At 44.5% G+C, this 25,950-nt stretch overlaps 2 pseudogenes; one reads left to right on the forward strand and one right to left on the reverse strand.

Annotated features, from left to right (window-relative positions):
- Positions 1 to 2,495: 2,495 nt before the first annotated feature.
- LOC138430232 (olfactory receptor 6C75-like) lies at positions 2,496 to 3,820 on the forward strand (annotated as a pseudogene).
- A 12,755-nt stretch (positions 3,821 to 16,575) lies between these two features.
- On the reverse strand, positions 16,576 to 24,979 carry LOC138430233 (olfactory receptor 6C75-like; annotated as a pseudogene).
- Positions 24,980 to 25,950: the final 971 nt, after the last annotated feature.

Raw genomic sequence — 25,950 nt, forward strand, 5'->3', positions numbered from 1 at the left:
GAATTTTTCAGTTCCAAAATTTTCACTGGGTTACTCTTTACGCCTTCCATTTCCTGACTGAAATTTGATAAAAAATTGTTTCAAGCATGTTTTTAATTTGTTGTTGAAGCATTTTTCATAATGCCGCTTTAGAGTCTTTGTCATGTAATTTGAGTATCTCTGTCATCTTGATATTGGTGCTAACTTTATTGTCTTTTTTTCTTTTGAGTTGAAATTGTCCTTGTTCTTGTTATGACTAGTTACTATCAACTGGAACCTGGACATTTTTTGGTATTAAGTTATGAGACCCTAGCTCTTATTGAAATGTTTTGTTTTATTTGGTGTCTTGGACACTGCTATGACAGAATAAGGGAGAATTTTACCTTATTACGGCCACGTATGGATCCAAATTCTCCATTTGACTTTACAACTCCACCTTAGTAACATAATGCAATGGGACTTTATAAACTCCAGGAGGATTATATGTAGTCCACCACTGAAGATTTTCATGGAGGAAGATCCCGACCTTTGTGAGTCAATATTGTTATATTTGCATACGTAATGAGAGACTATAATGTGTGTGCTATAATTTTATATTTCCAACAGTGCCCAATTAGCAGTCACCAGGGATCCTGGAGCAACCTTGATTTCTAGAAGGTTTTGTTCTGTCCTCTTCTAATGAGGTTGGGTGTGCCCACTGGTCCTGGTGGATCCTAAGTAGTGTCAAGAGACAGAGCAGTACTAAAATACAGATGGGAAAATTCATTTCACTTTCAGCGCTGCTCCCAGACACATGTGCATTTCCCCAAACTGGAGAGGTGGGGCGTGGTAATGCATTTTACCTGCCCTGCAAGTCATTTTTGAGAATTTCAGAGAAGTGTGTGTGCCAGGGACCAGTTTGAGAGGAGGCTGCTGTCTCCCACAATGCCTCGTAACGTTTCCCAGCAAGCGGCGTCTGCTGCTGGCGGTGGCTGAGGTGGGAGCAGAACGGGAGTCCAGGAAACTGGGAGTCTGCAAGGAGAGTGTGCTAGCTTTTTGAAATCCCTGGAGAACTCACTCCCAGATTCCAGTAGAGTCTCAACGGCAATATATGCTCTTCTTTCCTTCCCAGAATTTCATCAGGAAAGATTGCCATGGAACTGTCAGTTTGGTTTATCCCAATTTTGGAAAACTCTGGATTCATATGAAGAAGAATGCTTAGCAGACATGATACACATGTTGAAATTTTCTCTGGGGCAAACTAGGGTTATTTCAAATACAGGTGTTTCCCTCTCTTCTTCCCTCCTTCCTTCCTTTCTTCTCTCTCCCTCTTTCCTTCCTTCCTTTATGCCTTTCTTTCTCTTTCCTCCCTTCCTTCTGCCTAAACCAGCACCTTCCTTTGTTTCAAGAGTAGAGGACGAGTCTCTGGTTGCTGTTCATTGCATGTTGGTGAGTACATGACCTGAGTGTGACTGGATGATTTTGTAATTTATTTATTTTAAACCGAAGCAAAATCTGCTTCTCTTTAAGCTGAGCTTACATACTGGGCTGTATCAGATGGCTAGTTCAGAGATCAAAGATGAACATTAATTGCGTGAGAAAGGCTCACATAAGAGAAATTTATGGATTAAAGAGTGAAAGGTGTTATTTTATTTAGGTAGACAATTGGAGAGAAAGTGAACTAGAAAATAATTGCGGGAGTCAAAGCAAGCACTCCCTTTTTGTCCTCACCCTGAGTGAAAGTGTTAGTCACTCAGTCGTGTCTGACTCTTTGTGACCCCCACGGACTGTAGCCTGCCAGACTCCTCTATCCATGGAATTCTTCAGGCAAGAATACTGCAGTGGGTTGCCATGTCCTTCTGTAGAGATCTTCCCAACCCAGGGATCAAATCTGGGTCTGCATTGCAGGCAGATTTATTTATTTATTTATTTATTTATTACCATATGAGCCACGAGGGAAGCCCAAGTTTCCCCAAATATACAAACTGAAAGGGTCCGGAGATATTGATTCTCCCCTAGACTGAGCACTGTGTGTGTGAAGTCACTTCAGCTGTGTCTGACTCTTTGCGACCCTACGTACTGTAGCCTGCAAGGTTTCACTGTCCATGGGATTCTCTAGGGTTGCCATGCCCTCCTCCAGAGGGTCTTCCTGATTCAGGGATCCAGGGATTCAGGAAACCTGCGCCTCTTACACTGCCTGCATTGGCAGGCGAGTTCTTTCCCATAGCGTCACCTGGGAAGCCTGCACAGGGCAGAGGAAAAATTCTGCTCTTTTACTAGCTAGTCTCAGAGTTTGTAGGAAACTGGCCTTGGTTGGATCTCCAACAATCTGATCAGAGTCTGTCTGTTAACTCTTCTAACCTGACTCACTTTAGAAAGCTGAGACTCCGACCACCAGAAATTCTCCTGCAAGTGATGCTATAAACACAGATGTCAAATTCTGAGTACATCAAGGGGGATTTTTTGTGTGCAGTGACAGACTCCATCACCATGAGTTTTTAAGGCTATAGTTGCCCTTTTGCCATATTCACCTTGAGATGCACGGTACGAGAGAGATCTCACCAGGAATATGCTGCGTAAGTAGATACACAACCAAAAGGACTTTTTTCCTGCTTGGCAACAGACTATTTAGGAAAATGACTAGCACTGTTAAAATGATTTTATGAAAACTTGTAGCTACATGCAGTTCTCGTTTATCCAAGATTTTAGGCTGTGTCTCTGTAAACATAATCAAAGATAGAAATCACTTATATATACTTATTAACGGACAAAAACTATACATGAAATATCATGTTTTAAATAATAAACACATCTAGTCACCAAGCCTACCTTACTTTACATATGTAATAAAACAAGGTTCCTCATTCCTTAGTCATGACACTGCATAACGCAGAGAGGTTATTGAAGAAATGGAAAAGTCATGAGTGGGGGATGCGAGAAACAGGGCAGCAGCTCCGGAACTCACGCTCAAGGGGTTTCCTGCTGTCCAGCCCCTGGGGAAGGTCCTCTTCCCGGTGCACCTGCTGACGTATCTGGCCTCCGTCACAGGAAACACGCTCGTCATCACCATCACCTGGGCTGACCATCACCTCCAGACACCCATGTACTTCTTCCTCAGCAATTTTTCCTTTTTAGAATGCTGCTTTACAACCACCGTTATTCCTAAATTGCTGGCCATCTTTCTGCTGGGGAGGCAAAAAATTTCCTTTGCTGCCTGCATCACACGAGCCTTTGTCTTTCTTTTCCTGGGAGCAGCTGTTTTCTTCCTAATGGCCGTATTATCCTTGGATCGGTACATGGCCACTTGCAAGCCTCTTTATTATGCAACCATCATGAACCCAAGGATGTGTTCCCTTCTGGCCACTGCCTGCCTAGTTTTGGGGTTCTCCCTCATGGTGGTTCCAGTTACAAAGCTTTCTCAGTTATCCGTCTGTGGCTCCCATGTCATTCCTCACTTCTTCTGTGATTTGGGGCCCTTGATTAATCTCCCTTGTTCTGACATCAGGTCTATTGAAATGTTGGCCTTTGGCCTTGCTTTGTTTATCCTTTCGACACCCCTCATTGTAACCATGCATACAGCAACATGGTCGCCACAATCCTGAGACTCCCCTCAGCCAGGGAGCGACAGAAAGCTTTCTCCACCTGCTCCTCTCACCTCAGTGTCCTCTCTCTGATGTATGGCAGCTGTGCGTTTATCTACCTGAAACCAAAGCAGGTGAGCAGGCTGGACTCCAACAAGGAGGCTGCCCTTGTGAACGCAGTGGTGACCCCACTGCTGAGCCCTGTCATCTACACCCTGAGGAACAAGCAGGGCCACCAGGCTCCGAGGGACACACTGTCTAGGGTGAGGTTGCAGAAATAGATCTTTGGAGGCTAAGTGGATCCTCTTGACCCTCTAGCTCAGCTTCCCCCCATTGGCAAGGTCCGTCCTCGAGCAGCCCCCCGTCTGGCGGTCCAGCCTGCGCTGCTCTTGGGCTGGATGGCACCGTCTTTATTCTGCAATTCGATCTCGTGTTTGCGCTCAGTCGCTCACTCACGCTGTTTGTGACCCTGTGTACTGTAGCCCACCAGGCTCGTCTGTCCATGGGGTTTCCTGGGCAAGAATCCTGGAGTAAGCTGCCATTTCCTCCCCCGTGGCATCCCAACCCAGGGGTCAAACCTGCATCTCCCGAGTCTCCCGTACTGGCGTGCAGAGTCTCTCCCACTGGGCCACCTGTGAAGCCTTGTTCCTTTATTTGAAACTTTCATTCGTTCTCCATGTTGTGCTGATGATATCTTCCTTGATTTTCTGATGGTCTTATAGGAATTCAATTCAAACAACATTTATGGAGCAACTATTACACGTAAATCACAAGATACAATATCTTTAAGGTAATAATTCAAGTGTTGCCAATCAGATTTAATAAATGTCGTTCACGATACATTCCGATGCTTTAATTTTCTGAGACCTATGAAAAATAGATAGAACTGTTCTTTACCTTTAGATATTCACGTTTGAATTTTAAGAAACAAATTTGTTTCTGAATACTACGAAAAGTCATAGTACAAATTAATGTTGTTTTATTAACTGAATGTGTTTATGTAAATGAATCTGCTATATGCTCACTGGTTCTCTCTGGGTCTGTTGATGTTAGTATAGTAACAATTCAGTGTATCTCTAGGTGGTTCAGATGAATCATCTTTGGCTGTATCAAACATTGTTAATAAAATTTTCTTCAACTTCTTAAAACACAGACAAAAGCACATTTTTTCATATTTCTGTAACTTTATTACTTAAAACAGCAGTGGAGAGAGTTTTATAGGATTTCCTAGCATAATAATTCTGGATGTTTGGTTAAAATCTACTCTGGATGAAAAGGAAATAAAAAATGGTAATGTTAATGACATATATAATTACTAAATAACTCAAGTTCATATGGTTGGCAAAACTGTTTAAAAACCTGAAGATCAAAGGGGAACAATCGAGAAAATGCATGAAACTGTGTTCTCTGGTGGGAACCTTTGGTCTACAATCCGGGGTGGTCCCCTGCCCTATTAAGGACAGATAGGATAATTAAGGTAAGCAAGTTTAAACCTGTGCACTTATTTTTCCCTAACTGATGTTGCCAAGTTCTGGATTCAACCGTTTGTTGAAAGGCAGGTGATCCCAGTAGGAAATGCTTTCTCCCCATCTAAGTGGTATTTTCTCCTTAGTGTGACCTTAAGGTGTGGGAACTGCTTCCCTTAACATGTCTTCCCTGTTAAGGTAAATTCTGGTTGACATTCTAGGTAGCAAAAGCTAATAGAACTCACACTAAGAAAACTTTAAAAGGAAAATGAGTGCCTTAATAATTAAAAAGTGGATTAAAATGGAGGCAGTTATCATGTTTACAGGTTCACTGAGGAAGTGACTCCCATCAGAAGACAACTGGCCCTAGTGGAAACGCGGTTCAGTCACATCTGATACTGTGTGTGCCTGAGCTACACTGGAATTTTAGTATGTCTGACTTGAGGGCATATCTTCCTTTTAGCTTGTTCTGAGAAAGTAAATTATATTTAAGATATAATCTCATTAGGAAGAATTTTAGGCTGTCAAAAGAGTGTTTGGTGATTTGGGTTTTTAAGTAGGAAACGGTTTGATTACAAGCAGTCCTGGGGTTACGGTTTTCCAAGGACAGGCACGTCTGTGTCACTCCCTTCTCCAAAGTAGGAATAAGGTGGGTAATTTTTGAGCCTGATCTAAAGGTAGGGAACTCCAGACAGTTCTCTGTCTTGGTTTCTGTGCATTAGATAAAAGAGCCAGTCTTCACAGATGTGATGTGGTCTATTTCACCAGCTTTTCATCTTATAGATCATACATTGATATCAAGCCTAACAGCTACTTAGTCCTAGATTCCAAAAATTTCCTTTCCTCTTATATTTCCTAAAAAAAATTTTTGTGTTTTAAGTTTGTCTGTAATCCATTTTGAGTTAGTATTTGTATAAGCTGTCAGGCTTAGACTGAAGTTTTCTTTTGCCTGTGAATGTCTAATTGATCCATTACCATTTGTTAAAAAATTATCCTTCCTCCATTGAACTATTTATATATCTTTGTCAAAAATCAGTTGGGCTTATCGTTAAAGGTCTATTTCTGGTTTATCTATTCTGTTCTACCAATCTGTGTGTTTATGTCTCCACCAATATCACACTGTACCTACACAATAAAAATTAATACTGAATAGAGTAATCACTCCTATTTTCTTTATTTTTCAAGATTAAAAAAAATTATGTGGCCCAGGCCAATCAATATAATTTGTAGAGTAAGTTTGTCTATGTTTACAAAAACTTTTCTGAGATTTTGCTGAAAACTGCCTAAAACCTGCAGATCAGTTTGGAAAGATCCTAGTGTTAATCTGTTGAATCTCCCAATTCACGAACACTGTAAGTTTCCTCACTTATTTAGCCTTCTTTGATTCCTAACTAACACCCAAAAAAGATGTCCTTTTCATTGTAGGGGACTGGGATGCAAAAGTAGGAAGTCAAGAAACACCTGGAGTAAAGGGCAAATGTGGCCTAGTATGGAATGAAGCAGGGCAAAGGCTAATAGAGTTTTACCAAGAGAACACACTGGTCATAGCAAGCACCCTCTTCCAACAACACAAGAGAAGACTCTACACATGGACATCACCAGAAGGTCAACTCCGAAATCAGATTTGTTATATTCTCTGCAGCAAAAGATGGAGAAGCTCTATACAGTCAGCAAAAACAAGACCAGGAGCTGACTGTGGCTCAGATCATGAACTCTTTATTGCCACATTCAGACTTCAGTTGAAGAAAGTAGGGAAAATCACTAGACCATTCAGGTATGACCTAAATCAAATCCTTTATGATTATACAGTGGAAGTGAGAAATAGATTTAAGGGACAAGATCTGATAGACAGAGTGCTTGATGAACTATGGACAGAGGTTCGTGACATTGTACAGAAGACAGGGATCAAGACCATCCCCATGGAAAAGAAATGCAAAGGAGGCCTTACAAATAGCTGTGAAAAGAAGAGAAGTGAAAAGGAAAGATAGAAGCATCTGAATACAGAGTTCCAAAGAATAGCAAGGAGAGATAAGAAAGCCTTCCTCAGTGATCAATGCAAAGAAATAGAGGAAAACAACAGAATGGGGAAGACTAGAGAGCCCTTCAAGAAAATTAGGATACCAAGGGAATATTTCATGCAAAGAAGGGCTCAATAAAGGACAGAAATGGTATGGATCTAACAGAAGCAGAAGATATTAAGAAGAGGTGGCAAGGATACACAGAAGAACTGTACAAAAAAGAGCTTCACGACCCAGATAATCACGATGGTGTGATCACTCACCTAGAGCCAGACATCCTGGAATGTGAAGTCAAGTGGGCCTTAGAAAGCATCACTACAAACAAAGTTAGTGGAGGTGATCAAATTCCAGTTGAGCTATTTCAAATCCTGAAAGATGATGCTGTGAAAGTGCTGCACTCAAAATGCCAGCAAATTTGGAAAACTCAGCAGTGGCCACAGGACTGGAAAAGGTCAGTTTCCATTCCAATTCCAAAGAAAGGCAATGCCAAAGAATGCTCAAACTACCGCACAATTGCACTCATCTCACACACTAGTAAAGCAATGCTCAAAATTCTCCTAGCCAGGCTTCAGCAATCCATGAACCATCAACTTTTAGATGCTTAAGCTGGTTTTAGAAAAGGCAGAGGAACCAGAGATCAAATTGCCAACATCCGCTGGATCATGGAAAAAGCAAGAGAGTTCCAGAAAAATATCTATTTCTGCTTTATTGGCTATGCCAAAGCCTTTGAGTGTGTGGATCACAATAAACTGTGGGAAATTCTGAAAGAGATGGGAATACCAGACTACCTGACCTGCCTTTTGAGAAACCTATATGCAGGTCAGGAAGCAACAGTTAGAACTGGACATGGAACAACAGACTGGTTCCAAATAGGAGAAGGAGTACCTCAAGGCTGTATATTGTCACCCTGCTTATTTAACTTCTATGCAGAGTACACGCTGGGCTGGAAGAAGCACAAGCTGGAATCAAGACTGCCGGGAGAAATATCAATAACCTCTGATATGCAGATGACACCACCCTTACGGCAGAAAGTAAAGAAGAACTAAAAAGCCTCTTGATGAAAGTGAAAGAGGAGAGTGAAAAAGTTGGCTTAAAGCTCAACATTCAGAAAAGGAAGATCATGGCATCCGGTCCCATCACTTCATGGGAAATAGATGGGGAAAGAGTGAAAACAGTGTCAGACTTTATTTTTGTGGGCTCCAAAATCACTGCAGATGGTGACTGCAGCCATGAAATTAAAAGATGCTTACTCCTTGGAAGGAAAGTTATGACCAACCTAGATAACATATTCAAAAGCCGATACATTACTTTGCCAACAAAGGTCTGTCTAGTCAAGGCTATGGTTTTTCCTGTGGTCATGTATGGATGTGAGAGTTGGACTGTGAAGAAAGCTGAGCACCAAAAAATTGATGCTTTTGAACTGTGGTGTTGGAGAAGACTTGAGAGTCCCTTGGACTGCAAGGAGATCCAACCAGTCCATTCTAAAGGAGATCAACCCTGGGATTTCTTTGGAAGGACTGATGCTGAAGCTGAAACTCCAGTACTTTGGCCACCTCATGTGGAGAATTGACTCATTGGAAAAGACTCTGATGCTGGGAGGGATTGGGGGCAGGAGGAGAAGGGGATGACAGAGGACAAGATGGCTGGATGGCATCACCGAGTCGATGGACATGAGTTTGAGTGAATCTGGGAGTTGGTGATGGACAGAGGCCTGGTGTGCTGTGATTCATGGGGTCGCAGAGAGTCAGACACGACTGAGCGACTGAATTGAACTGCATTGATTTCTTTCATCACAGTGTCTACTTTCCGCACATAGATTATGTACATATTTTGTTAGGTTTATACCTAAGTATTTTATTTCCTTTGGAGCTATTATAAATGGCAATGTGTTTTAATTTGTTTCCACAGTTTTATTGTGATTATATAAATATGTGGTCTTTCTTTTGGGGGGTTGATCTTGCACCCTGTGATTATACGGAACTCACTCGTTAGTTCTAGTGATACTTTTGTAGGTTGCTTAGGGTTGTCTCTGTAGATATTCATATACTTTCCCAACAGAAACAGTTTTCTTTCTTTCTTTCCAGTCTTTATGCATTTTATTTCTTCTTGCCTTACTGCAGTGGCTAGAACTTACAGAGCTGTCATGTTCTCTATCTCAGAGAGGAAGCATTTAGCCTTTTAGCACTGAGAGTCCCTTGGACTGCAAGGAGATCCAACCAGTCCATTCTGAAGGAGATCAGCCCTGGGTGTTCTTTGGAAGGAATGATGCTAAAGCTGAAACTCCAGTACTTTGGCCACCTCATGCGAAGAGTTGACTCATTGGAAAAGACTCTGATGCTGGGAGGGATTGGGGGCAGGAGGCGAAGGGGACGACCGAGGATGAGATGGCTGGATGTCATCACCTACTCGATGGACGTGAATCTGGGTGAACTCCGGGAGTTGGTGATGGACAGGGAGGCCTGGCGTGCTGCAATTCATGGGGTCGCAAAGAGTCGGACACAACTGAGCGGCTGAACTGAACTGATGATGTTACCTCTTTTTTGTAGATTTTTTTTTGTTAAGTTGAGATGGTTTCTCTCTGCTCCAAGCTTGCTGAGAATTTATTTATGTTTATTTTTTATCATGAATACGTGGGGAAGCACAAATCACTGCTCAACCTTGATGAAGAAGGTGTGGTTTTTCAGGTTGGCATGAAGTTGGAGTAAGACTGGTACTGATAAAAATTCATTTTCTATTAGGCCACTGTCTTCCAGTCCTTTGGCTAGGGGGCACAGGCCTTTTTTTTTTTTTTTCCTTGAAATAGTTTAAAAAATATACCCTCTGGCGATTCTATGCTGGAGGATTCGGCTGCACCCTGCCTGGGAAATACGAGAGGCAATAAGGAAACGCAGGGAAAGGACTGGCATGCTGTTCTTCAGGACTGCCCCTAGGCAGTCCACTGCTCCTTTCTACTCTTCCAGAATCTTTCTATGGTTCTTTGCTGTGTTATGTCCAGGATATTTTAATTAAAGAAGGAGGACCTGGGAGAAATGGGTTACTTTACCCTGATCAAAAAGTCCTTGATAAACTTCTTATAAATCAGGTTTTTTGATGTGAAAGACATTCTTCATGCAGAAACCCATGTAAATTTAGATAAAGGATTGATTCACAGAAGAACCTTCATATTATTGTGTGTGTGTGTGCGTGTGTGTGTGCGTGCGCGCGAGCACTCTGTTGCTCAGCCATGTCCAACCCTTTGTGACCCCCTTGACTGTAACCTGCCAGGCCCCGCTGTTCATGGGATTTCCCAGGCAAGATTACTGGAATGAATTGCCATTCCCTTCTCCAGGGGATCTTCCCGACACAGGGATGGAACTCGGGTCTGGAGCCGCCTGCATTGGCAGCTGGATTCCTTACCGCTGAGCCGCCAGGAAGCCATATTATTACTACGTAGGGCATGCTTGGTCGCACAGTTGTTTCTCACCCTTTGTGACCCCATGGACTGTAGTCCACCAGACTCCTCTGTCCATGGGATTTTTCCAGGCAGGAATACTGGAGTGGGTTGCCATTCCCTCCTCCAGGGGATCTTCCCAACCCAGGGATCGAACACGTGTCTCCTGAGTCTCCTACATTGACAAGCAGATTCTTTATCACTGAGCCACCTGGGAAGCACCTATTGTGTATATAAACATGGACAAAAGTTGTCAATTTCTGACCATACCACATGTTATAATTATTAAAGCTCTGTTTTGAAACCAGAAAAAAAGTTGTGAATTTTTGAAGAAATGAACTAGGTAGTAGAAGGAAATTCAGTGTCTGATTTGAATTAGTCAGAAGTACACCTGTAAGCAAGGATTTGAAGAGGGTTAGCTTATTTGACGGAGAAGGCGATGGCACCCCACGCCAGTGCTCTTGCCTGGAGAACCCCATGGGTGGAGGAGCCTGGTGGGCTGCAGTCCATGGGGTCGCAGAGTCAGACACGACTGAAGCAGCCAGAAGCAGCGCAGCAGCAGCGGCAGCAGCTGGTGATCAGAATGCCTCTTTAACCAGTCTTTCTCTGTTGCTCCACCCATTCAGGCACTTAGTGGGCTCCCTTGCCTGGGGTCCTTCTCTGTTGTTTAGCACGTCAGGCACATAGAGGGGCCCCCCTGACTGGGGTCCTACTCTGTAGATCAGCATGTCAGGCACTTAAAGGGGCACCCTGGGTGGGGTCCTACTCTCCATTTCAGTGTGCCAGGCATCTGATGGGCCAGCCTCTCTATTGTTCAGCTGCTGATGCTGGCATGTGGGGAGAGGGAGGCTCTGGTGATGGCTCCACCCCCATACATGACTCAGCAGTACCGCTTTGCTTCGGGGGCTGCCTGGCTTTCCTCCACTGGCATTTCCCACCAGGATCTCCTCCCTCAAATCCCCTCAATCCATCCGCCTGTAATCAAGAGCAGCCCTCACCCTGGGATTGCTCCACAATCCCTAAACTTCAGCTCCCAGCTGCTGCGCCTTCCAGGAGACCAGCGTTCCTGTCTGCGATGTGTACGGCTGCAGCAAGGACTGTGTGATTCTCATTCTGTTTAGGCTGCCACAGATCAGCTGTTTCACTCTCAGTCTTAAATATTTCTCCTCTGACTCAGACAATTGCCCTGATGTGGGGATGGGACCCCTGCTTCAGTTCCCCCACCCATGGAGGGCTGGTCCCGTCCTACTAACACTCGCGTTTCCCCCTAGTTCCTTCATCCTACTGAGTTTTGTGTGGTTCTGTATATTCTTGTCCACTGGTCAGGGACTCCTGTCCACTCTCAGCTGGAGTTCTGCATGCACTTCTGTGTCTCAAGGTGTGCTCCTGATGTATCCATGGGGAGAGAGGTGCTGCCCGTCCACCCACTCCCCCGCCGTCTTCTGGACTTCTGTTTCTGAGCTTGCTGACTCTCTCTTCCAGATGGCTGCTCTATTTTCAGAGTTTCCTGATGAACTCTTCATCCCATTTACCAAGTTCCTCAGCTCCAGAAATTCTGTTTGCTTGTTTTCAGAGTTTCAGTCTCTTTGGTAAACATTTTCTTCTTTCATTAATTTTATTCCTGAGCTCACTGAACTGCCTTTCTGAGTTTTCTTACAGCTCATTGAGTTTTTTATGACCACTATTTTGAATTCTCTATCAGCTACATCGCAACCTTCCATGACTTCAAGTTTGGTTTCTGAAGGACTGCCATCTTCTTTTTGCGACACTGTGTCACTGTGGTTTTTCACGGTGCTTGATGAGTTGTTCCTCAGCCAGTCCACATCACGTAATGAACACTATTCTCATTTAGGCAAAGATGTGTTTACTTTGATTCTAACAAGTCAACAGATTGGTAGCTGGAGACCGTTCTTTCGATTTTCAGTAGGTGGCATTACAGCGCAAGTTTCTGGATTTTCCTGGCTGTGCTGCCTCTGGCTACATTTGAGAATCTGCGCTTTCTACCTCCCAGTGTCTGTGCCAGAGTGTTGCTCATGCCCTCACTGATGCTGCTTGAGCCCCTGGGGTTTCTGGTGCCTTGGAGCTGCAAGTGGCACTGCTGCCACTCGTGTTGGCACCGGGGGCGCTGGGTTGGTAACGAGAGACAAGGAAGGTCATTCCATAATGATAAAGGGGTCAGTGCATCAGATGACGTAACAGTTGTGTGTGTGTGTGTGTGACAATCATATGTGTGTGCGTGACAATCATATGTGTGTGTGTGACAATCATACGTAGCTATGCTACATATGTGCCCAACATTGGAGCACCTAAACATATTAAGCAAATGCTAACAGAACTGAGGGAGAGATAGACAATGATACAAGTAGTGATTTCAGCACCCCACGCTCATCATTGTGATGATTTCATCAAATCATGCAGACTGAAAATCAACCAGGAAATTGAACCATGTGCTAGATCAAATGAATCTAACAGACATTTTAAAAACATCCCATCCAGCCAGGCAGCAGCAGGAGAATGCATATTATTCTTAAGTGTGCACATACCATTCTCCAGGACATACCATAAGATCAAAAAACAGGGCTTAGCAAAATTAAAGACTGAAATAATTTCAAGTATATTTTCGGATCACCATTGTTTGAAACTAGAAATCAAGAACATGAGGAAAATTAGAAAACCTGCAAATATGTGAAAAACAACCAGCATATTCCCGAACACTGATAGTCAAGGAGAAGCCAAGGAGAAACAAAAAATATTTTGAAACAAATGGAAATGAAGACACAATGTACCAAAACTTATGACATGTTGGAAAAGCAATTCCGAGAGGGAAACATGTGATGGTGAATTACTATGTTGAAAAAGAGAAAGATATCAAGTAATCAACCCAACTTTACAGCTTAAGAAACTAGAAGTGAATAGACCAAGTTGAAAGTCAATAGAAGGAAGGAAATAACAAAGACCAAAGCTGAAATAAAGGAAATAAACAAAAGGGATGAAAAAAGTTAAGCAAAACTAAGAGCCGTTTTTTTTTTTTTTTTGAATTATAAACAAGGGAAGTCTGGCGTGTTTGTAGTCTATGGGGTTGCAAAGAATCAGACATGACTGAGCTACTGAACTGAACTGAAACAAGGGGAAAAGAGAGAACACTCTTCCCAGGTGGCACAGCGCTAAAGAATCCGTCTGCCAGTGCAAGAGGTGCGGGTTTGATCCATGGGTCTGGAAGATCCCCTGTACGAGGAAATGGCAATCCGCTTCTCTACTCTTGCCTGGAAGTTCCATGGGCAGAGGAGCCTGGCAGGCTACAGTCCATGGGGCTGCGAAGAGTCAGACATGGCTGAGCACACCAGCATGCGCACTTAAGTAAATTTCATTCAGCCTTAAAATAAAAGGAAGACAATCCTGGCATTTGTGACAACATGGATGTGCCTGGGGACACCATTCCAAGTCAGATAAGCCAGACACAAGGAGGAGCAACGCTGGATGATTTCACGTGTGTGTGGGGTTTAATCAAACCCACAGAAGCTGAGAATAGAATGGTGATGGTCAGGGCTTGGGTGAGGGAGAAATAGGGAGGTATTGATCAAAGGATACAAAGATTCGGTTATATGAAATAAATAATTTCTGGAGATATGCACAACATAGGGCCTATGATATATAATACGGTATTGCCTATGAACAAAGATGGCAAAAAGAAGCCTGTGGAGGTGATTTGTTAGTGATGATTTCACAGATGTCTATGTCTGTCCAAACACATCAAATAACGTACATTAAATATCTATAGTTTTTCTGTCAGTCATACTTCAATAAAATCATCTTAAATGTTATGAATGGAAACACCTTTGATGCAGAATCAGGTTAGGGAACTTGTCTCTATAAAATGTTTCACAGCACCAGAGCCTAGCGCATGAATCTGCATGGTAGCGTGTGTCCTCACTGGGCACCACCTGTAGCTGGCAATGACCAGGCTAGATTCATACATTAAATTTTGGCTTCCTGGGATTCATTCTTCTATTCATCAAGTCCACCACTCAATCATAGTCTATCTTAAGTAACATAAAGTACATCTGAATAGTTTAAGTATAATAAATTATAATCAAGTCTTGATTAAACCTAAGAAGGCTTCCTGTTATTTCTTGATTCCTCAACTTATTAATAAAATACTAAATATCAACGACTTCAGTACACTTTTCAGTAGTTTATCTTGCAGGGTGGAACATTATTTCCATGCTCCTACGACATCTTGAATCATTTTCAAGTGGACTTGAGATTGTCTGGCTCAATCGCCACATGCTATGGATGACATGACTTAAGTACTTTCGGAAGTTGACCAGTGAGAGGAAGGCAGCAGAAGCCTCAGAACTCAGGGCTTCCAATGCAAACTGCTTCAGAGTCTACGAGCGGGCCCTTCGCATTCCATCTCCACCGCCAGTCCCCTAAGCCGTCGCTCTCTTTCTCTTGATTTCTGCAACAGTCTTTGTATCCACTCTCCTCCTTTGATCTTTGTTTTTCCAATGTCTTTTTCATACAACATCCACAGCTATGAATTAAATACGCAGCTAATCAGAACATACCTGTGATATTTTTAGAATGCATTTGATACCTCTTCATTGTCAGGAAGATGAATATAAACTTTGTAATATGACCTTCAAGGCCAAGTGTGATTCAACCACGGTGTAGGACATATTTCATAAAATTCATCTGTGATTACTTAATCTCAGAGTTTGGGTTAAAAAGCAAACAAGAGAGAAGAAAAACGGTATTAATCTAGAGGTATTTCCTCTGGAAATGAAACAGACACATTTCTATCCTGGAAATAAGAGCTAAAAGCACACAAAGGATGAGAATTGAGATAATAGAAATGTTGGTTTTAAAAGAAGTTGTCATTCAGAAGATAACCTTGTAGTTGACACCACAAGCCTACCAGAAAAAACTGTTTAAATTATTTTCATTAGTAACATGAAGTAGGTTGATAAGCAAATAACTTATATTTCATTGCCTTGTGACTTTGGAAGCAATCAGACAAGTGTGGATTAAGTGCTCCTTTTCACTGATGAGCACACCCATTCTGTAGCAACAATTTTAGGATAAGAACCATCATAAGTACACATTTTGCAACTGGAGTTGGAATAAATTATTTAGAAAATAGAAGCACTGATCAGCTGTGGAGTGCTGTGGTTAATCCCCCTCCTTAGAGGACGGTCCGGAGAAAGTGATGGCGCCCCACTCCAGTGCTCTTGCCTGGAAACTCCCATGGATGGAGGAGCCTGGTGGGCCGCAGTCCATGGGGTCGCTAAGAGTCGGACACAACTGAGCGACTTCACTTTCACTTTTCACTTTCATGCCCTGGAGAAGGAAATGGCAACCCACTCCAGTGGTCTTGCCTGGAGAATCCCAGGGACAGGGGAGCCTGGTGGGCTGCCGTCTATGGGGTCGCACAGAGTCGGACACGACTGAAGCGACTTAGCAACAGCAGCAGAGGATGGTCTGAGAGCTAACACAGTTCTATTTCCTTTAGCATGAAAGTGATCCATACATGTGCAGCTAAGCTATCTAAAAGCAGCACTTAAGAGCACATCAGGCGCAAGCTATCTATATCCCATTATAAAGGGCACTAGAACCATTATTTCCTTGAGGTAGGCATGAAGGGCATGTAGACCTGAGGACTGGTACTATAGTTATCTTTTCCTTTATTGTTTTAATTATATGGGTGCTTGGAGGGAGATGCCATACCCTTCTCCAGGCAATCTTCCCGACCTGAGGATCAAACCGGCGTCTCCTACGTATCCTGCGTTGCGGGTGGATTCCTCACCAGTGCGGAGCTGCCTGAGATGGCCTGAATGATTGTAATTCAGTTGGCTGATGTTGATGGTCAGATGGTGCGTGCGTGCTCAGTCATTCCAGTCGTGTCCGACTCTGCGGCACTATGGACTGTAGTCCAGCAGGCTCCTCTGTCCATGCCTTTCTTCAGGCAGGAATACTGCAGTGGGTTGCCATTTGGGCCAGATGGTAGTAAAATAAAAAGAGCATAAGTTACTAAATTTCAGAAATTTCAAAACATGGTTTATATCAGAGGGAAGAATGAAAATGTATTAAAGGATTTTACAGTCAAAGTCAAATGTCATCAGTATGTGGCATATTTAGGGAGAAAATATTCATGCACACCAAGGTGAAAAGCGGCCTTGAGAAAACAGATCTTCGCTGATGGGGATGAGTTAACAGAGATCAGGTAAGGTCTGCCACAGACTTCCCACGACAGCTCTGGGGACTGCTACAGTGTCCGGAATGAAGACAAATGGTTTTCTGAAGCCTTCCACCCCAAGACCATATGATTTTTTTTTAGCTTGATATTTTCATCCTGAACATCATTTTTCTCAGGGCCTGGTGGACCTGCTTGTTTCTCAGGGTGTAGGTGACAGGGTTCAGCAGTGGGGTCACCACTGTGCTCACAAGGGCTGCCTCCTTGTTGGAGTCCAGCCTGCTCGCCTGCTTTGGTTTCGCGTATATAAACACACAGCTGCCATACGTCAGGGAGAGGACACTGAGGTGAGAGGAGCGGGTGGAGAAAGCTTTCTGTCGCTCCTTGGCTGAAGGAGTCGCAGGACTGTGGCTACTATGTTGCTTGCACAGTGATGCTTTCGACGAGGGATGTCAAAAGGACACACAGAGCGAGGGCAAAGGCATCCATTTCAAGCTTAGGGTCAGAGGAGGAGAGATGGATCAGGGGGCCAAGGGCGCAGAAGAGGTAAGGGATGGCTTGGGGGCCGCAGAAAGAGAACTGGGACACCTTCACCACCAGACCAGACATCACGGTGAACCCCAAAGCACAGCAGGCTGTGAACAGGAGGCAGCAAGTGCTCGGGTTCATGACGGTTGTGGAATACAGAGGCTTGTAAATGGCCAAGTATTGGTCCAAAGATAACACTGCTATGAGGAGGAAGCCTGCTGCTCCCAGAAATACTAACACAAAGGCTTGTGTGAGTCAGGCAGCAAAGGAAATTGTTTGTTTGACTGAAAGAAAGATGACCAACAGTTTAGGAACACCTGTACTTGTGAAGCAACACGCACAGGTGTCTGTAGCCTGGAGTCAGCCCAGGTCACGGTGACTGAGTGCATCGCCCGCAGCGGGGGCCAGGCGTGCCAGCAAGAGCACCAAGAAGAGGACTCTGCCCAGGTGCTGGGCAGCAGCGAAGCTCTCCACGGTGGACTCTTCGACAGCTGTCCCGTTCTCAGTTCCATCAACATTCCTTTCCACAGCAGCATCATCTGCAGGTCTTAGCCTGCAAGAGAGACATCACAGCGAGAACAAAGCTTTTAGAGGCGCACAAGGTCAAGCTCCTTAACTACCCAAGAAGGCAGCGACATGGAGAGCAAAGCAGTCCTGTTCGCTGGTTATTGGATCAACAAGGCATGACTTCAATACTAGTTCAATACTGAGTTCTAATCCTTTGAGAGATTGATTCTCTTGGAAAGTTATTAATGGTTAACATTTGTGAACTTCATTTTCACTCTGTGTAAAAGGAAGACAGGATCTATAGCTCACGTACCGGTGAGAATTAAATGAAATAAAGGATGTAATTCACTTGTCATGTGATATCAATGATTCTTATGTGTTCCTCAAGGTCTAATTTTAATATTGAAATCACTAGTGTATTCTTAAATATGGCATGATGAGTAGGCAGTGTTATTCACATCTGCAAGTTATAAAATACAATATTACCAATTTATATTTAAATAAAGACAACAGTAGTGCAATAATATTCCCTTTGAATATGCCTTTTACAATATGCAACAAATTCTATGGTTCAAATTATAGTCATCAACATTGCTGAGAACTTTACTAGTGCTTGGTATTTTGCTGGTCACTGAAATCCGGTGTTTCTCTTGCTCTACACAATAATCGCGAGTGTCAGATTCCCTCACTCCTTCTTCTACACAAGGGGAATTTGAGACATAGAAAAGTTCCAGAGAGGTTAGGTCACACAGCTGGGACTTTAGCGACTTCTGTCCGAAAGCCCTTACTGCTTCCAAATGCTATGAAAATAGAAACAAATCTCTCGGTGATGGTCTCTCAACCTTAAGTGAAAGTTTAGCTTTATTGATCTTACTTGTTCACCATTCAGTTAATATCATTGAATTACTGACCCACAGTATGACAGGTCTTAGATTAGTATAACCAGGTGTAGTTTAGTATAATCATTTCACAGAACAGATTGGAGACCAGGGGTGTTGGGGAACTGCTCAACAACGTGGCACAAATTGTCAGCCCAGGATCTGCTCTGCCCTTTTAAGTCTCCGTGCTGGCAGGTCAGAGAGATGGGGAATGAGAGCAGCTTGCAGAATTGGCATCCCTAGGAAAGTGACCGGGGAGCGTGGCGCTGCGCTCACTTTCGCCTCAAAGCCCGTTCCCGCAGTCTGCTCAGTAAACCACCCCTCTTGTGACGGTGCTTGGCTCTGGCGTCTCAGTAGGAAGCTAAAGGTCTGGCGTCACTTAATCTCTCAGTCACGTCTGACTCTGTTGTGACCCTATTGACTGTAGCCCACCAGGCTCCTCTGTCCATGAGATTTCCCAGCGGGGAATAGTGAAGAAGAAAAAAAAAGGATACTGCAGTGGGTTGCCGTTTCCTTCTCCAGGGGATCTTCCCAGTCCAGGGATTGAGCCCATGTCTCCTGCATTGGCAGCAGATTCTTTACCACTGAGCCACCAGGGGAGCCCAGAGGTCTGTAGCACAGAGTAAATGTTTCTGTCCGGCGGAGGGGCTAAGTTCTCTTTAGTGACGCTCATGCAAGCAAACTGCTCACCCCAGAGTGACTCCGCTCCCAGGGCAGCCTAGAGGTACCCCTGCTTCTGTTTCAGTTATAGTAGCTAGTCCTCAAAACTACCATGGCCCCTGACGCAGGAACACAGAAGTCACCTCACTGGGGGTGGGGTGGGGGTCCCTCCTCTTACAGTCATTCTCTTTCAAGAAATCCAGCACGTTCTCTGCGCTGAGGAAAAAGGAGAGGAAGAGGAAGCGGCACAGCCTGCTGCTCCGGTGTGGGGGGAGCACACGTCCCGTGCTCTCTGTGTCCCGGGCTGGCAAACCCGGTTTCTGTAGCCCATAAGTGTTTACACCACAACAAGGCCGCGTGGCAGCCTTGGCCCCTGAAACTCCAGGAAGGAGCACGCGGAATGAGACACTCGCACACTGCTGCCCCCAGTCCCACGTGAGAGCTTGAGTCTAGGACCACTTAGGATTCTGATCAAAGTTCGGGCTCTGCTTCCCGGAGCTGGTGATTGCCCAGCCTAACACCAAACACTGCCATCCACCTCCTACACCAGCTAATGAGAACAGGCGGCTTCTTTTGAGTCCAGCTCTGGGAGCCGCTGAGACAAGTCTTCTGCTGAGGTACACTGCGGTCACGGGCACCTCTGCTCCAAGACACCTCCTATTGCCCTGCACTCCTCCATGACATCCCCACCTTCCTATGTGAAGAAGCATCCTTCTTCCACTGAGTCAGTGACGAGAAGCTCCAGATGGGCAGGTCTGGGCCTCTGTGATAGATTTCCCATAAGATTGTGTTTGGGATTGTACCAAGCAAGATGGACCCAGCTGATGAGCAGAGTGCAGGCTCTCAAACCTCGTTAGCGGCCAAAGGGACAGGTTCAGAAAGTAAAGGCAGAGCTGGGGCCTTGGGGACAGCTAATGGGTCCCTGTGGAGAATAAGATTTACTGGCACGATGCTTACGTTTATTCTTCCATTGTTCGTTGTTACGACGGCTCCCAAGTTTCCATGGCGTTCTCTGCCAAGATCTTCAAAGAAATTAAATGACTTAATTTCCCATGGGTTTTTAAAATCCCAATTTGAATGTTGCTACTGATTCCAGGTAAAAGTCCAGACTACAACTTTCTACATGTTATGCGTACCCTGAAGCCAGATCACAGAGGTTAAAACAACATGTTTTGTCATGAAAAATAGCTGGCTTACTGGCTTTCATCAGGCTTTGGGGAAGATCGTTTTGAGGAAGGAAATGTGGGGAATCCACCTTCTTCTCTCAGCTATTCTTCAGGCCTCCACCAACATTTGAATTTTTTTTATTGGCTTTATTTGTCTGAAGAATATTTTTGTTGCCTTCCCCAACCCCCTTGAAAAAAGGGAAGTATGCACTTCTTCTCTAGAGAAAAGGAGGAAACTGCGGGTGTTTTCTGTGACATCTCTAACCTGGCCTGCCTCTCTCTATAAAAGAATATATAAAGTGGATCCCTAGATTACTTCTAATGCAGAACAGGAAGGAAGAGATGCGAGCCCCGTGGTGGAAAAACTACTGCCATAGCAACCAGTGGCTTGGAAGGTTGTTTCTCTTCCTCGGTACCCTAGCTGGGTTGCTGTGGTTAAGACTGGCCCATTGTTTGGTGGCCTCTGGCTTCCTGTTGAAAGCTAAGGAAGGGAACTAAATTTCCAAGGTCCCATGTTCCTACAAATAGTCAAAATCATTTTTGAAACATCCATCCATCCATACACTTTGCTCTCAATCAAGGCCAGACGACACCTGGACTTCATTTTCACATTTTCAGTGAGAAGGTAGGGAAATACAGAATAATAGACGAGCAGCAGAAGCTGGAACAAACTGAGGCTAGTCGTAGCAACGCCCTAAGGCTTATTCGAGCTTCCCTGGTGGCTCCCAGCGGTAAAGAATCTGCCTGCAATGCAGGAGACCTGGGCTCAGCTCCTGGGTGGGGAAGATCCCCTGGAGAAGGACATGGAAACCCACTCCAGTAGCCTTGCCTGGAGAATCCCACGGGCAAAGGAGCCTGGTGGGCTACAGACCATAGGGTCACAAAGAGTCGAACACAACCGAGCAACTAAGCATGCGAGGCTTATTTGCATGTGGTTGTTTTAATCTTGTTTGGCACCAGCGTCATGGTTCAGGAGTGCCTGTCCCATCTGAGCAAGTCCCAGTGATAACATGATGGTGGGAAGGTGGGAAGAGGTCTAGCATGTGGCTGGATTGAAAAAAGCTTACAAAGGTAACACTCATAGAAATGGGTAGACTAACCGTATGCAGGAGATGACAGTCCCTGGGTTGGGAAAATCCCCTGGAGAAGGAAAAGCAGTCCACTCCGGTAATCTTGCCTGACGAACCACATAGGAGAGGAGCCTGGTGGGCTATAGTGCATGGGATGGTGACTCAGCGGCTAAACAGTAATAACAAAATTAACTGCACTATGCATCTAGCTTAAGGGGCAGAGCCTGGCACCAAGAAATGTTTCAGAGAGTTTCTTGCTCTGTCTCTCTTTTCTGGATAGTGTCTTCGTAGCCCTCCAACAATCGGTAATTTTTTGCTTTTAATGACACCTTGAGTCTCATGTTATCTGTGAAGTTTTTCTGAATTCCTTGTTGTTTGAGGATTTAATTAGCCAGGTAGGGTAAAGAAAGGGATAATTCTTAAAGCTGTATAAGGTAGACGTTGCTGTGTGGGCTTTCCTTTACAGAATATTGTTTTGTTTCTCAATCTGTCTGTGAGCCGGTCTTGAAAAAATTAAGCTGCGCCAATATTTGGGATCTAGATAATAAGAATATTTTGGTTTAAAATGTATATGATTGATGTAATCTATTCATAGAAAGGTTTTAATTCCGAGGGGTTTATCCCTGAGTAAGAAGTCTGCCTGGGCTTCCCAGGTAGCTCAGTGGTAGAGAATCCACCTGCCAAGCAGGAGGGGCAGGTTCAACCCCTGGGTCAGGAAGATGCCTGGAGAGGGCGAGGGCAACCCATGCTGGTATTCATGCCTGGAGAATCCCATGGACAGAGGAGCCTGGCGGGCTACAGTGCAAAGTCTGACACCACTTACCGCTAAGCAACAGACAAGAAGGCTGTGTGAGGACTGTAGAAGAGTAAATCCTATCAGCTATGGTGCTGTAGGAGAGGGACTGGGGATGATGTGTTCAATAGGAAATGGCTGTTGGGATGGGAGAAAGCACCATCAGCAGGCTGAAACCCAGTCTGAGGGTGGACTTGGTAAATACTAATAATACTTTGAGAACCAAGCTGTCCCTTCATGGAGTTTCCATTAGAATAAGCCAATAATCCAACCCCAAGGGGGACCCAGAACACATCAGTCCTGATCCAGTCCAGTTCAGTTCAGTTCAGTCGCTCAGTCTAGTCCCACTTTTCACAACCCCGTGGACTGCAGCACACCAGGTCTCCCTCTCCATCACCAACTCCCAGAGATTACTCAAACTCACGTCCATTGAGTCGGTGATGCCATCCGACCATTTCATCTTCTGTCATCCCCTTCTCCTCTTGCCCTCAATCTTTCCCAGTATCAGGGTCTTTTCCAATGAGTCAGCACTTTGCATCAGGTGGCCAAGTACTGAAGTTTCAGCTTCAACACCAGTCCTTCCAATGAATATTCAGGATTGATTTCCTTTAGGATGGACTGGTTGGATCTCCTTGCAGTCCAAGGGACTCTCAAGCACAATTCCTTTAAAATGGGGGCAAGGTTCACATTTGTAAGTTCACGAGTCTCCTAAGATCCTCACAGTTTATCACACGATATACAGTTTTACCATTTTGGGAGGGGAGCCTACTAGGAGGAAACTGTGAAAGATGCGCAATGGAGAGAGAAGACGAAGTTCTGTGACCCCTTTTAGAAAATGTGGTCCTTGTGACTGGGCTTGGGACATCACCTCACCAACTAACATTATATAGGTGTGTGTCATAAAGTCAGGTTCTAAAATTCTGCGAGCCAGACAGATCTCTTTCCACATGTGGAACTCTGTGGACCTCAGGGTTAGAGTTGTTTGTAAAGATGTTGGGGAGATATTCCCCAGAACAATAACATAATCAAATTCTGTCTTATTTAGTCATTGCTTAAAGGCAAAGTTTCTGAAGAGAACTCTCGGGAACTAGAGGCGACGCACTAGGATGCTTCAACATCCTAAGATGGTTGGGCTGCTCCACTTTGGGTGAAGGTAGCTATCTGCCTCTTCTCCATCACTTGGGAGGTGAGGCCAGCCACAAAGCAGCGACGGAAAAGGGCCCGTGCTGGCACAGCGGGGGAACCTGTGCTCAGGATCACGGAGAGACGTGCTTCCGGGGCAAGCATGTGCTGTACCGCCAGGAGGCTGGCTTCTCCTGGCAGCGAGCCTCTCCTTCACACATCATGTCAGAGGAAGAGAAAGACACATCCAGGCAGACGTGAAGGGGCTGGGTGGGCACAGCTCTGCCTTCTGCATGTATCTACTTTAGTTTGACTCTGTTTTGAAAAGAAGGGACATCTAATCAATCTTGGTCATTTGAAGGGGTTTTGTTTCATGAGTGGCATCTCATTCATGGAAATTTAGAAAGAGATGTCACGGTAGCCTTGGCCCTCACGGACGTAAAGTTGGAGACAGGTCCTAAGCTGAAGGCAGTTCTAGGAATTGCAGCATCTGTGTTCTTGGATCGTCTTCCAACGCTCTCTCCGAAGCACGCTAGCTGCATTCTTTGTCTGCCTCTTTATGGCCTTCTGCCAACGGTATTTCTGTACTCTTAATTTTTATCTCTCTGACACTTCAGTGACACAGGGTCCATGGCAGCTATGATGCTTTCTTGTGGTTCATCTCAGTGCTTTATTTAGGGGAGAAGCAATGTAAATCTTAAGCACTCTTGCCAAAAGTATGAAAAGAATTTATCTAATAAAATTTCCAAAATACGCTATGCAGCAGGCTATCATTCCCCCCATGCCGGGTCTATGCAGATGCAATTTGCCCGTAGTGTCTGTTTAAGGTTTGCATAGTAACGATTTGACACGTGTATACATCACAAAATGTTTTCTGAAATAAGCTGGTTAGCGCACCCTTTGCCTCACAGGACCAGTCTTGTTGCTCTGATGGTGATAACATTAAAGATCCGCTCTCACAGGAACTTTCAAGCATGCGTGCAGGTTTTGACGACAGTCACCATGCTGCACCTCAGGTCCTAGGAACCTTCTCATCTTTTACGGGTAAGTTATAGATGCAGAAATTACAGTGGAAAATCTGACCATTTAGCCAATCTCTTTTCATTTCCCTTACTCAGCCCCCGACAACCACCATTCCAATCTGAGGTCAGTGTTTCAGATTCCATATATGATTGAGAACAATCAGTATTTGTCATCCTCTGTCTGACTTGGTTTGTTTAGCAAAATGCCCTCAAGGTCCACTCAGCTTGTTGAAATGACAGATTTCCTCCTTTATAAGCCTAAGCGGGTCCCGCTCTGCTCTGTTCCATCCATCACATCTTATTTTCTTCTTCCTCTTTAATTCATGGTTGTCACCCTGCTCTCAGATGCGTCCCCAGGACCATTTATTTTATAAACGTGAGTGACTCTGTGCCTTTTGGCCGCCTTCACCCATTTGCCTGCCCCGAACGTCACACCCTACGCTCGGCAACCACCAACTGGGCTGCTGCACTGATGCATTCTTTCTGGTTTTTGCTTTAGTTTAGATTCCGCATACAGATGAGATCCTGCAGGGTGTGTCTTTCTCTGGCTGACCTACTTCACTCACCACAATGCGCTCGAGCTCCATCCGTGCGTTCTCACATGGCAGGACGCCCTTTAAAATAGCTGAACACTGTTCTGTCGTATTTGTCTATCACCTATCTTCATCCACTCGTCTGCTGATGGACAAGTTTCCATGTCTTCACTATTGTAAATAATGGTGCGAAGAGCGCGATGATGCAGGCTTATCTTGGAGTTAATGATGTCATTTTCGCTGGACATATACCTAGAAGCAGGATTGCTGAGCCCTGTAGTAGCTCTATATATCATTCCTTGAGGAGTCTCACACTCTTCTCCACACGGCTGGACCAATTTGCTTTGCCATCAACAATGTACAAGTGTCCCCTTTCTCCGTATCTTTGCCAGCACTCATTATTTCTTGTCTTTTGGATCATTGCCATTCCGGCGGGTAGGCGGTGATCGCCCACTGTGGTTTCCGTTTGCGTTTTCCTGATGACTGGTTGTGCAGAGTACCCTTTCGTATACCTGTTTTGCATTTGTGCTACTTCTTTAGAGAAATCTCTGCCCAATGCCTTTCCTCCGTTTAGAAATGGGCTGCTCGTTTTGGCAGTAGGTCGTTGGAGCTGCTTCTATGTTTGGAGGTCAATGCTTTGTCAGATGTGTGCTTTATTTTCTCCCATTACTTAGATTACTTTTTCATTTTGCTGATAGTTTCTTTTGTTATGCAGGAGCACAGCAAAAAAACCCGAAATTAAAAAGTTTATTGTTTAGAAACACAATCTTCTAAAACAAAGTTGACCCTTGAACAATATGGATTTTAACTGCACAGCTGCGCTTATTCAGGGATTTTGTTTTCCAGCAGTGAACACTATAGTACAAAATGATTCAAAGTTGGTTGAATCTGTGGATGTAAAACCACGTATATGGAGAAGCCGAGTATATGGAGGGCCAACTATAAGTTATATACAGATTTTTGACTGCAAGGAGGGTCAGCATCCCTAACTCCTGCATTGTTCAGAGGCCAACTATAGTCTTTGA

The sequence above is a fragment of the Ovis canadensis genome, chromosome 25, assembly GCF_042477335.2.
Source record: "Ovis canadensis isolate MfBH-ARS-UI-01 breed Bighorn chromosome 25, ARS-UI_OviCan_v2, whole genome shotgun sequence".
In the NCBI taxonomy this organism is placed as follows: Eukaryota; Metazoa; Chordata; class Mammalia; order Artiodactyla; family Bovidae; genus Ovis; species Ovis canadensis.